Source organism: Mesoplodon mirus (genome assembly GCF_964341445.2).
Source record: "Mesoplodon mirus genome assembly, chromosome: 2".
Classification (NCBI taxonomy): domain Eukaryota; kingdom Metazoa; phylum Chordata; class Mammalia; order Artiodactyla; family Ziphiidae; genus Mesoplodon; species Mesoplodon mirus.
The window spans coordinates 44931129-44944349 of NC_138977.1; the positions used below are offsets into that span (position 1 = coordinate 44931129).

At 34.2% G+C, this 13221-nt stretch overlaps 1 protein-coding gene across 7 annotated transcripts in view; it reads left to right on the forward strand.

The window, feature by feature from the left end:
- The window catches only part of CNOT6L (CCR4-NOT transcription complex subunit 6 like), a 124620-nt gene that overhangs the window by 33555 nt on the left and 77844 nt on the right, over positions 1-13221 (forward strand). Inside the window, exon 1 of one of the 7 annotated variants that reach the window (XM_082632549.1) lies at positions 12461-12586. The exons of the other annotated variants lie outside the window; for them this stretch is intronic. The gene's annotated coding sequence lies outside the window, so the exon portion shown is untranslated. Of the gene's footprint in view, positions 1-12460; positions 12587-13221 lie in introns of those variants that run through there. 7 annotated transcript variants of the gene reach the window in all.

The following is a 13221-nucleotide window of genomic DNA, read 5'->3' on the forward strand; positions in this document are numbered from 1 at the left end:
GGGATTTTCTACATATAAACAATTGTGTTATCTGAGAATAAAGATGGGTTTTTACTCCTCCTTCCAGTCACAATGCCTTTTATGTCTTTTTCTTGCCTGATTGCATGGGCTAGGACCATCCGTACAAAGTTGAAAAGAAGTGAAAGTAGATATCATTGCCTTGTTCCTGATCTTAGCAGGAAAGCATTCGCAGTTTCACTATTAGTATGTTTTTCATAGATGCCATTTATCAGGCTGAGTATGTTTCTTTTTATTTTTGAAATGAGAGTTTTTTTCTTTTCAAATAGAAATGGCTGTTAGATTTTTTAAAATGCATTTTGTGCCTTTGTGGAGGATTTTATGTGTGTGTATGTGTGTTTGTGTGTGTGTGTGTGTGTGTTTATTGTATATACTAGTCTAGATATAGGTGGATTATATAGATTTTTTTTTTAGTGTTAAACAACCTTGTATTTCTGGGATAATCACCACTTGCTATGCTATATCATCCTTTTGATATATTACTGGATTCAATTTGCTAAAAATTTAAAAAACATTTCATGTACTGTCTGGTTTTGGTATTAGGGTAGTGTTCATCTCAACTTTGTGGAAGAGTTTGGGTAGAATTTGTATTGTTTCTTCCTTAAAGACTAACTGTGGTTGAGAAGTACTGGACTACATATGATCTCTGTTTTCTTCTATTTCTAAAATTTACTTTTGTTCTTTTCATATAATAGGATGCATACGTTCTTATAAATAAAGAGCAGTTCCTGTGTCTTATTATTTAATGAATGAAGTTCTTTGGAGGTGGAGTGGGAAAAGTAAATTAGTTTTGCTAGGTACAGCACAGGGTAAGTTGATGTTTGATTTGGATTTTTCAGTGAAGCAGAATTGACTCCAAGGAATGGAGGATCTGTAAGTGAGGGGAAGGCAGTGGTGTGCTACAGTGGTGTGCTGGAGTTGGCTTGTGCTGGTTTGAGATGGCCAGTTGTTCATTTTTAAGGTATTTTGCAAGCCAGTTATTAAATACAGCCTATTGAAAATTAAATTATGTAACAATTAAATCATATTAGAAACAAAGATAATACTCAAAACTCATCAATTACTAATTATTTTGCTATTGTGTCTATACTCTTGAGATTATTTACTTCTGAAATACAACCTAATGCTGTGTTTACTGGGCATCCTATTGATAACTTGAAATTTGCTATTCATATGGGAGATTTACAGATAAGCAAATGCTACAAATAGAGCTTAACTTGTTAATTGTGTACTGTTAGGAAATGATGGAGCAAATATTATTAATCCAGAGTAAACTTTAATGTTCTGAGTTTGTTGTGAGTAGCACAAAAAATTAAGGAAATATTTTTTGCAGTATTAGACAACCATTATCAGCAAAGAAATTTCTCATGTTATTGACAAACAAGTAAAGTTCTGATATTTATTGTTTATCTTTTTAATGTAAATGAAATTGTTAACCGTAATTCATGTTGGAACTGCATTCATTCGTCATTTGCTACCATACGTTAGCTACAGAAACAAGAATTCAGTAACAAATGAACTAAAACATTGTGTGAGAGTCAATTGGTTACATGAAATTTACAATAATGAGTATTGTATATTTTAATGATTTTTTGTTAATTTTCTGGCACATTTTAATTTAGTGAAATTCATAACAAATTGCACACACACACTCCACATACACATCCTCACACACACACTCTTCCCCACCAGAGAGCTTATCTGTCATCGGAAATGGAACAATTCCTGTAGTTAGTTATATTGGCTGTGTCTTTCTCAGCTTCTCTGTCCAACACTCAGCAATTGATGACTACTCTTTAATACTCAAGAGAAGGCTCTAATTATTGTGAAGTTTCTCTCTGCCCTCTTGCTCTGTACTCAGACTTTTCCAGGTCCAGCGTATGAAGCAGTAACTGCGTGTTGGTTAAGACTGAGACTGTAGGACCAGACTGCTTGGGTTAAATCCCAGCTCTGCCGCCTACTAGCCATGTAACCAGAGGCAAGTTTGCCTTGCCTCTCCAAAACAGAAATAATTAAAGCACCTACAACTTAGAGTAGTTGTGATTACTAAGTGAATTAATATATGTAAAACACTGTGGATAATGTTTTCAGATGGTTGGTGCTCATTGAGTAGTAGCTATAGCCTATTTGTCTCTACGTGGAAATTGCTGAGATGCTCAGCCTTTGGTGGAATAACTATCTGCTTGTCTTAGCACCTGAAGACAACTTTAATTGGCTAGGATGTCCTTAGCCAAGAACTTAGGAATAAATGTAACTCATAATTTAACTCATAACCTTTGACTTTTTCCTTTCTATCATAAGCGGATTTTTTGCAGTAGTACTTGATTTCTCTAAACACTTGTTTAACATACACTGTACTCTGGTCTCATTTTTTGTGCAGGATTCTCAACCTTGGCACAATCGACCTTTTGAGCCAGATATTTCTTGTGTGAGGGCCTGTCCTGAGTAGGATGTTTAGCAGTATCCATGACCTCTACTCATTAGCAGCATGCCCCCCAAGTCATGACAACCAAAGATATGTCTATACATCGCCAAATGTCTCCCGAGGGGCAAAATCACACCTGGTTGAGAACTACTTTTTTAGAGGGGACTTCAGGTGTGTGCTGTGATATGAGACTGTGATTTGTTGTTTTAGTATTTCTTGGAGAGAGCCATGACGGTTTTATTACAGTGCTTATTTTTCAAGATTGCCACTAATTTTATTCAATAGATCTTTCTCATATTTTCACTTTAGCATAGCTGCTTGATTAGTTGCTGCTACTGGGATTGGTCGGTACGGTATCTCTCTTTTTTTGGTGACTGCTCAAACTGATGGCTTGAAAAAATCTTTTCTTGCCCATGTAGATGCAATGGATTTAGGCATCTAGGGAATTTTTCAATGGATAACAACAGCACCCAGGTCTAAACTTTTTTGTATGTTATTGCACTTTGTTTTCAAAAAGAAGAGATAGGAAGTCACCTGTCTTATGGTTCCACTTCTTATGCTGTGTTCAGAGGTGGCTGGGAAAACAAGTATATCCTACCCCCAAAAAGGAAATTTTTGCTTGGAGGTAGTCTGTTGTCCTTAAGCATTCATAAGTGACCTTTAAACAGGATCTTAAAAAGAAAAAGAAAAAGAAATAACAATGCAAGGTACTCTATTTGAATTAAAATTACTGAACAACTTAAGAGTAAATACAGTGTAAAGTGTTATTGGCAGTAAGTTTTTAAACATGCTTTTGAATATGATCTTTATGCTTCAGATATGTGTGCGTTTATGTACATTTTCTGGGAAGAATGTGGTTTTGAATCTATAAATTAAAAACAGCTAGTGTTTTTTAAAAATTTATTTTAATTTTATTTTTGGCTGCATTGGGTCTTTGTTGCTGTGCGTGGGCTTCCTCTAGTTGCGGTGAATGGGGGCTACTCTTTGTTGTGGGACGTGGGCTTCTTATTGTGGTGGCTTCTCTTGTTGCAGAGCACGGGCTCTGGGCATGCAGGCTTCAGTAGTTGTGGCATGCAGGCTCAGTAGTTGTGGCTCATGGGTTCTAGAGTGCAGGCTCAGTAGTTGTGGCAATGGGCTTAGTTGCTCCGCAGCATGTGGGATCTTCCTGGGTCAGGGCTCAAACCTGTGTCTGCTGCATTGGCAGGTGGAGTCTTAACCACTGCGCCACCAGGGAAGTCCCCAGCTAGTGTTTCTTTTAGATGTGGTTTGCCTTATCAGAATATTTTTCATAATACCAAATGATTTTTAAAATATCCTATATTTATAGTTTAAATAATACTAAGCAAAACAGGTTAATTTCCTTAACCAGAATATGGAAAAAAATTTAGAGAAATATTGGTGCAACAGATGAATAAACCTTAGATAAATTATATGACATAGTATACTTCTATAGTGTTAGGCTTATAATAACTAAACAATTAGGCACAAAAATGCTTGAATATACTGCTGTTCATCAAAGAAAATATGGATGTTTAAATGGGCAGTGATCTCTTTATAATACTCATTAATTATGTGAATCTAAGTATTCTTAAATTATCTTATTTGGCAGAATTTTGTTTTTCATTTTATTAGTCTTTGTATTTTACAGTATGAGCTTGTTATTTATCTTGAAATTTTTGCAGATGTCTGTAGGATATAACTTTATCAGCATTGATAATGTGCTAGGTTATTATCAGAATTATGAAAGAAATTATTTTTTTAAATGTGCAAGTTTTGCATATATCTTCAAATATATGTCAGGTGCCTTTGAAATTTTTAATTAAAAAAACTCTTTGTAAAATAACGGTGAATGCTACACACCTGTAAGAGTGGCCAAAAATCCAAAATATTGACAACACCAAATGTTGGCGAGGATTTGGAGCAACAGGAGCTCTTTTCCTTGCTGTTGGGAATGCAAATTGGTACAGCCATTTTGGAAGGAAGGCTATTTGGTAGTTTCTGATAAAACTAAATATATTCTTATCACATGATCCAGTCAGCAGTCATGCTCTTTGGTATTTACCCAAATGAATTGAAAACTTATGTCTACCTAAAAACTCATACATGGATGTTTATAGCAGCCTTTATTCATGATTGCCGGAACTCGAAAGCAACCAAGATGTCCTTCAGTAGGGGAGTGGATAAATAAACTGTAACACATCCAGACAGTGGAAATATTATTCAGTGCTAAAAAGTGATGAGCTCTCAAGCCATGAAAAGACATGAAGGAACCTTAGATGCATATTAATGAGTGAAAGAAGCAAGTCTGAAAAGGCTACATACTATATGGTTCCAACTATAGACATTCTGGAAAAGGCAAAACCATGGAGACAGTAAAAAGGTCAGTGGTTGCCAGGGGTTAGAGGAGAGGGAGGGATGAATAAGCAGGGCACAAAGTGAAAGTAGTCTGTACCGTGCTACATGGGTAGTTAATTGTCATCATACACATGTCAAATAGCCAGAATATAACAATGTAAAACAGGAAGAGTGAACCCTGTTGTAAGCTATGAACTTTGGTTGATAACGTGTCAGTGTATGTAGGTTCATTGATTATAATAACTGTTGGGGGTGGTTGTGCTGTGTGGAAACAGGAAGTAAATGAGAGCTCAGTTTTACTGTGAACCGAAAATTGCCCTAAAATTAAAGTTTATTAATAATAAAAAAGTTCTATTGTCATATTACAAGAACAATATATTGTCAATATTGAAAAGTTAGAGAATATAACTAAGAAAAATAAAAATTACTCATAATCTTATTATTCTTTTAGACTTTTTCATGCACATTGGTACAGATTTCATATGCACATTGTTTTGTTACAAAGATGGGATTATTATATATTAAATCAGTTTTTGTTTTTAGTTAGCAGTACATCTTGAATACTTTCCCACAGATTTAAATCTTCAAAAAAGTAAAAAAATATGAATTAGTGCCCTTTCACAATTGGAGAATGGGCTGTTCTGATTTTTAAAGGTGCTTTTTGCTAAATATAGATTACCATCTTTCAGGTTGGGCTACAAAAAAATAAACATGCACTCTATACTGATTATAAATGTTATTCTTTAGGATTATTTATTGTAGAATTGTAGATTGGCACAAATGTTGGGTATTAGAGAGGATCAAATAATAGAATTCTGGCTAAACCAATTTCCGTAGTATTTATATTTTGTGCATCTTTGAAAAACTGTCATTATTTGAATACCATGTGTTTTTTAAAGTAGATCATGGGATTTTAAGGTAGTTATTAAAGGAAACTTATATTAGGCTGTTATCAGTGTAAAAGAGCTACTAGTTTTATTGGAGGCTAGTTCTTAAAAGCAAAGATAACAAACAACAATGTATGTTGGTTAAAGTTAATTTTACTAAGACTGTATAGAATATATGATCTTTTAGTTACTGTTATACATATTTTTGGTCACCATTTTGGAATGACTAGCATCACTTCCTGACCATCAAAGGGAGAGTCCTTTTTCATTTATTCACTTTGGAATTGACTCCTGAGAACATGGGAGTTTATTATTTGGTGTATTATAACTTTCCCTGTTCAAAGAGAATCATGAGGAAACTGAACTGTAGAAAAAACTTTCCCCCGAAACAATTTATTTGTCTACTTCAGTTTTATGGACTTGGATTGCTGTAGCTCTCTTTAGTCCTGTATTTGATGTATCTATGTATAAAAATTAAATTATGGTCTTTCATTAAATATTAGTTTAGAAATTTTATGATATTTTTAATGTAGCCATTAAATAATAGTGTTTTTCATTAAATATGTGTTAATTTGGAAATTTTTGGAGAGAAATTTGCTGGGATAGCCTAATAAATGAAACTTTCTAAAATTATAGCCAACTATCACTAAATGGGAATTTTAAATTAAACCTTGGGGACATAAGCTTGGGATTTTGTTGCATTTCTTCTGTGGCGTAAAATCATGCTTTTAGATGGAATAATCTAAATCTGGATTTCTACCTTACATTTGTTTTCAAAACCTGAAAGAAAGGATTTACATTATTTTAGAACTAGAATATAGGCTAGTTGCTGACTCTAAAGAATCCTGAATTTAGAGCTAGTCTGCTTTAAGTGTATTCTCTCAATTTCAAAGAAGAGTATGAGTACATATTTTAGAATTGGGTCTTAGGCTAACTGGATCTGTTTACTACACTAGTCATTATAATTGTGCATGATGAAAAACTTGGGTTAAATGTGATAACAGTCAAATACCGTGCTATATGGTCTTGCTTTTATCGTGGGAAGTGATAAGAATATTTTATATTTCATATAAGTACAGGGTTTTAAATGCATTTATAATTTTTTCAGATGATTTATACATTTTTATTCATTTTTATTTTTTAATAAATTTGTAATTTAAGAATGTGACAGCTGAATCAGTAGAGGATATAGGACCTCTTGGAAGTGTGACTAGAAGAAATGCTGTTGAGCAAGAAAGAAAAAGGAAATGAATGAAGGAGGCAACCAGGATTGATAGTATCATGTTTATTATTAGAGTCTCTTTGGCTGGCAGTTTTTCATGTTAGGAAAATGTTCTGTAGGAAAGCATAAACAGATTTTTGAACTTTCCATGATCTTTCCTCTGTCCACCTATACAGCACCATCTCTCCATGCCTCCAGTGATATTTTTAGCAACCCTGAACTGCTTGTAATCCCCTTGTGCAAGCACGCGCACGTGTGTGTGTGTGTGTGTGTGTGTGTGTGTGTGTGTATTGGGTGGGGGAGTAGCAGGGGAGGGATCTTCTCTTCAAATGGCCTGGGTCATATAAACTCTGTTAGCATTTATTACTCAATGATAAAGTTGACTTATTACAACTCTTTGGCATTGTTACTAAGAGTTTGCAAAATGCTATGGATTTAACTTTTGTGATTTGATTTGTTAAAGTCAATTTATGCTCTTTTTAGGCTAATATTTATAAATGCCTTGTGGTAAAGCTAGAGATATGGAATCATATTCTGTTTATTTTCCTTTTTTATTCACTTAAGCAGTGTTTTGGATGGGAAAGCAATTTAACCCAAGTTGTTTTGCTTTACCAAGAGACATGAAGGATTAAATTATTTTGTTTCCTAAGTGTCTTTCTGATGATGATATTACGAGTAATTATAGATTAACCAGTATATGTAGTTCACATCATCACAAAAAAAAAATTCCCTTATCCTTATTATAGTCTATCCCTCCCTCCACCCCTAACCCCTGGCAACCACTTACCAGTTTTCTGTTCCCAAAGTTTTGATTATTTGTGGAATGTCATATAAATGGATTTGTATACTACATAGCTTTTTATAAAAAACTGAGATATAATTGGCACATAGCATTGTATTAGTTTTAGGTGTACAATGTAACGATTTGTTATATGTGTATATTGTGACATGACTGCACTGAGAAAGGTGTAGTTAACATCCATCACCATGCAGTTACATATTTTTGTGTGTGTGATGAGAACTTTTAAGATTTCTCTTAGCAACTTTCAAATATACAGTATTGTTAACTGTAGTTACTATGTTATACATTACATCCCCAGGACTTACTTGTAACTGGAAGTTACAAGTTTGTAACTGAAAGTTTCTACCTTTTGACTCCACCCATTTTGCCTACACCCCCACCCCCACTTCTGGCAGCCACCAATCTGTTCTCCGTATCTATGACTTTTTTTTTATTTTGGATTCCACATACAGGTGAGAGCATACAGTATTTGTCTTTCTCTGTCTGACTTACTTAGCATAATGTCTTCAAGGTCCATTTGCAAATGATAGGATTTCCTTATTTTTTTATGGCTGAATAATATTTCATTGTGTGTTTTGTGTGTGTGTGTATCACATTCTTTATTCATTTATCTGTTGATGGGCACATAAGTTGTTGCTGTGTCTTGGCTATTGTAAATAATGCTGCAGTGAACATGGGTGCAGATATCATTTCTAGATAGTGATTTTGTTTTTTTGGGATAAATACCCAGAAGTGGAGTTGCTAGATCGTATGGTAGTTACATTTTTAATTTTTTGAGGAACCTCCTTACTGTTTTCCATAGTGGCTGCACCAATTTACACTCCTACTGACAGTACACAAGGGTTCCCTTTTCTCCACATTCTCACCATTTATCTCTTGTCATTTTGATAATGGCTGTTTTAACAGGTGTGAGTTGATATCCCATTGTGGGTTTGATTTTCATTTCCCCGATGGTTAGTGACGTTGAGCCCCTTTTAATGTATCTGTTGGCCATCTGTATATCTCTTTGGAAAAATGTCTATTCAGATGCTTTGCCCATTATTTAATTGGAATTTTTTTTTTTTTTTTTTTTTTTTTTGCTATTGAGTTGTGTGAGTTCTTTATCTATTTTGGATATTAACCCCTTATTAGATACATGATTTACAAATATTTTCTCCCATTCTGTAGATTGCCTTTTCATTTTGTTGATGGTTTCCTTTACCGAGCAGAAGTGTTTTAGTTTGATGTAGTCCAATATGTTTATTTTTGCTTTTGTAGTCTTTACTTTTGTGTCAAATCCAAAAAATCATTACTGAGACCAATGTCAAGGAGTTGACCCCCTATGTTTTCTTCTAGTTTTATGGTTTCAGGTCTACATTCAAGTCTTTAATTAATTTTGAGTTGGTTTTTGTTAATTGTGTAAGATAGGGGTCCAGTTGCTTTTTTGCATGTGGCGGTTCAGTTTTCTCAACACTGGTTATTGAAGAGACTGTCCTTTCTCATTGTATATTCTTGGCTCCTTTGTTATAAATTAACTGATCATACATTTGTGGGTTTATTTTGGGGCTTTCTATTTGGTTCCATTGATCTATGTGTCTGTTTTTATGCCAAAAACATGCTATATTGACTACTGTAGCTTTGTAATATATTGTGAAATCAGGAAGTGATTTCACAGTGATGCCTCCAGCTTTGTTCTTTCTCCAGATTTCTTTGGCTCTTCTGATCTTTTGTGGTTCCGTGTACATTTTAGGATTATTTGTTCTATTTCTGTGAAAAATGGCATTGGAATTTTGATAGAGATTGCATTGAATTCTTCTAGTCCATGAGGATGGGATGTTTTTGTGTCTTTATTTTCTTTCATCAGTGTCTTACAGTTTGCAGGGTACAGGTCTTTTATCACGGTTAAATTTATTTCTAAGTATTTTATTGCTTTTGATGCAAATGTTAATGGGATTGTTTCCCTGATTTCCCTGATAGCTTGTTATTAGTGTATAGAAACACAACAGATTTTTATGTATTGATTTCGTATCCGGTAACTTTACTGAATTCATTTATTCTAATGTCTTTTGGGTTTTCTACCTATAATATCATGTCATCTGCAAACAGTTTTACTTCCTTTCTGATTTGGATCTCTTTTTATTTCATTTTCTTACCTAATTGCTCTGGCTAGGACTTCCAGTACCATGTTGAATGAAAGTGGCAGGAGTGGGCATCCTTGCCTTGTTCCTGATCTCAGAGGAAAAGCTTTCAGGTTTTCACCATTGAGTATGGGTGTCTGTTGTGAGCTTGTCATATGTGGCCTTTATTATGTTGAAGTTTACTGTATATAGTATTTTAAGTATGGCATCTTTAATTTAGCATAATGCATTTGACATTCATCCATGTTGTGTGTGTCAGTAATTCAATCATTTTTATTGCTGAGTAGTATTTCAGTGTATGGCTATTCCACAGTTTATTCATCAGTTGAAGGATATTTGTATTGTTTCCAGTTTGGGGTGACTATAAATAGACTTGCTGAAAACATTTATGTATGGGTTTTTGTATGAACATAAGCTTTAATTTTGCTTAGGTAAATACCTAGGAATGGGATTGCTGGGTTCTATAAGTGTATGTTTAATTTTATAAGAAATTACAAAACTGTTTTCTGAAGTGACAGTACCATTTTACTCTCCCATTGGTAAAATATGAGGTTGTGAGTGTGTGTGTATTAATGTTCAAATATGTATATATTTGTAAGCATACACACAAGGATATGGGGTGTGTTTGTGTGCGTGTGCATGTGTGTGTTTTCCTTGTCAGTCCTATTGTAAGTTTTCAATGTAATCATTTCTAATAGCTGTGTAGTGATATCTCATTGTGGTTTTAAGTTGCATTTCCCTAATGCCTAATGTTGACCATCTTTTCATGTGCTTATTTTCTATCTGTGTATCTTCTTTGGTGAAGTATCTGTTAAAATCTTTTGCCACTTTTTAAAAATTAGACTTTGTTATGATTTTGTTTTGAGAATTCTTTATATATTCCAGAGTGTTTTTTCATATAAGTGTTTTGCATATATTTATTCTCAATTTCTGGACATGTCTTTTCATTCATCTTTCAAGAGTAGATGTTTTAAATTTTCAAGGAATCTAGTTTATCAGTATTTTTCTTTTATGGATCATGCTTTTGTGTTCTATCAAAGAAATATTTGCCTAATCCAGGGTCACAAAGATTTTTCTCTTATGTTTTCTTTTATAAGTTTTATAGGTTTTGCTTTTACACGTAAGCTTATGATTCTTGCAAGTTAATTTTGTGTATGGTGCAAGGTGTGGATTGATGCTTATTTCTTTATTTTTGCATATGGATGTCCAGTTGTTCCAGCACCATTTGTTGAAAAAACTGTCCTTTTTCTATTGAATTACCTTTGTACCTTCATGGAAAATCTATTGACTGTATATACGTGGGTCTATTTCTAGTTTCTCAGTTATATTTCTTTCAACTATATGTGTCTGTCTTTTCATTAGTACCAAACTGTCTGGATTATCATTGCTTTCTAGTAAGGCTTGACATCAGATAGTGGGCACATCCAAGTTTATATTTCTTTCTCAAAAGTGTTTTGGCTCTTCTAGGTCCTTCCACATAAATTTTAGAATCAGCTTGTTGATTTTTAGGTGGGGAAATATTCTAAAGAAGAGATGGAAGATGACTTAAACCATTAAGGATGGATAGGAATTTGACATCATTGAAACAGATGAGAATGTATATACCAGAGGAAGTAGAAAACACAGGCTACACGAAAAAAATGGAAAGATAGAGATTTGGGGAAGAAGTCATGGTCCTGAGAAAATTGATGTTGAAATTTTTAATCTAGTCTAATTACCTCCCGTTTTCTGTAAGATAGATAGATTGTATTCACTGTTTTTAGGTAAGTGGGAGGCATTAAATACAAAAAACATTAAAGCATAGTCATTGTTAGATAGAGACTAAGACCTAATTTGGAATGATAGGACATTATGATAGAATCATAAGCTTTGGTTGTCTAAATTGATTGCTAGTGAAATAAAATGAAACTTGTCCAATAATAGCATTATTTTGGAACTTTGAAGTGCTTGGTAGATTTGTAATTCCAGGTCTTCATTTTTCCTTTTAGTATTTATTTATGTTTTATGTTGCTGCTGCTCTTTTTTCCGGTATCCCACATATGGGAAAAAATTTCTAGATATGCAGAAAAGGAGTTACATTCTTATTCTTTCTGCCTTTTTTCTCCCTCATGATAGTACTTTAATTGACAAGTAGACTAACCCTAACACTTCCCCTTTTACAGAGTCAGAAGTTATCTTTCTGGATTACTCTAAAGTTTTCTTTGGATTACCTTTATAAAGGAGTATAACAATCATTACAGTTATCTCATTTTCATTCAGAGGATTTATTGTTATATATGCCTATGCAGTGGCAATTACCTGATAAAGGGGAAAAAAAGTAGTAACAAGAAGAAATGCCAAATTCTTCGTAGAAGTATTTGAAAGTAGAATATTTTATAACTTTATTTTTCAAGTAGTGCCATGAAAATGATGTGAGCTACCTGAGGGCAATGATGCTGTTCAGCTTGTTCACTGTCAAAGTCCTAGTGCTTGGTAAAATACATTATAATTAGTACTCCTGCAGTAACTGTTTGAATAAATGTTAAACTGATCAGAAACATGAAATTCCAGAAGTCTGAAGCTTATTTTTTCCATAATGATGGGGGGCTTTACCATTGTAAAACACGGATTTTGTTTTGCTTTGTTTTTGTTTAGAATGGTGACAGATTGGGAGATATCATGAAAACTTTGAATGGATTCTTTCTGAACGTTTGCATTATCATCATCTACGGACTTGAGTTGAATATGTCATTGAAGACAAATGCCATCCAGAGGCCCTTGGTATAGAAGAGGAGTGGAAATGTGGATGAAATTGTTATTTATCTCAGGGTGTCTTCTCAGCTCTTGTGATTGCCATCAATCTTTTTTTTTTATCAGTATGATTCTACTATATGCAGTGTGATTTGCTAGGTGTTGTTTTTTATTTATTTATTTTTATTTTTATTTATTTTTTTTTTTTGCGGTACGCGGGCCTCTCCCTGCTGTGGCCTCTCCCACTGCGGAGCACAGGCTCCGGACGTGCAGGCTCAGCGGCCATGGCTCACGGGCCCAGCCGCTCCGCGGCATGTGGGATCTTCCCGGACCGGGGCACGAACCCGCGTCCCCTGCATCGGCAGGCGGACTGTCAACCACTGCGCCACCAGGGAAGCCCGGTGCTGTTTTTTAGTATCAGCTCTTGAGCTCATTTAGGGAAGGTATAGATTTTGTATGACAGTTGTAATGATTAATACTTGTGTATAGCTAAAAATACATATTGATGAGGAGATAGAAACTTCAGAAAAGCTGTAGTGCAAGGGTTATTTTGCTTTATTAAAAAAGGTAAACTTAGACATATTTTCTCAGAAAGGAAAATGGTCTTAATGATTAAGACCAGTTGGGAAGGATGGATGTTAGTCAAGGTGGGTATTCAATAAATA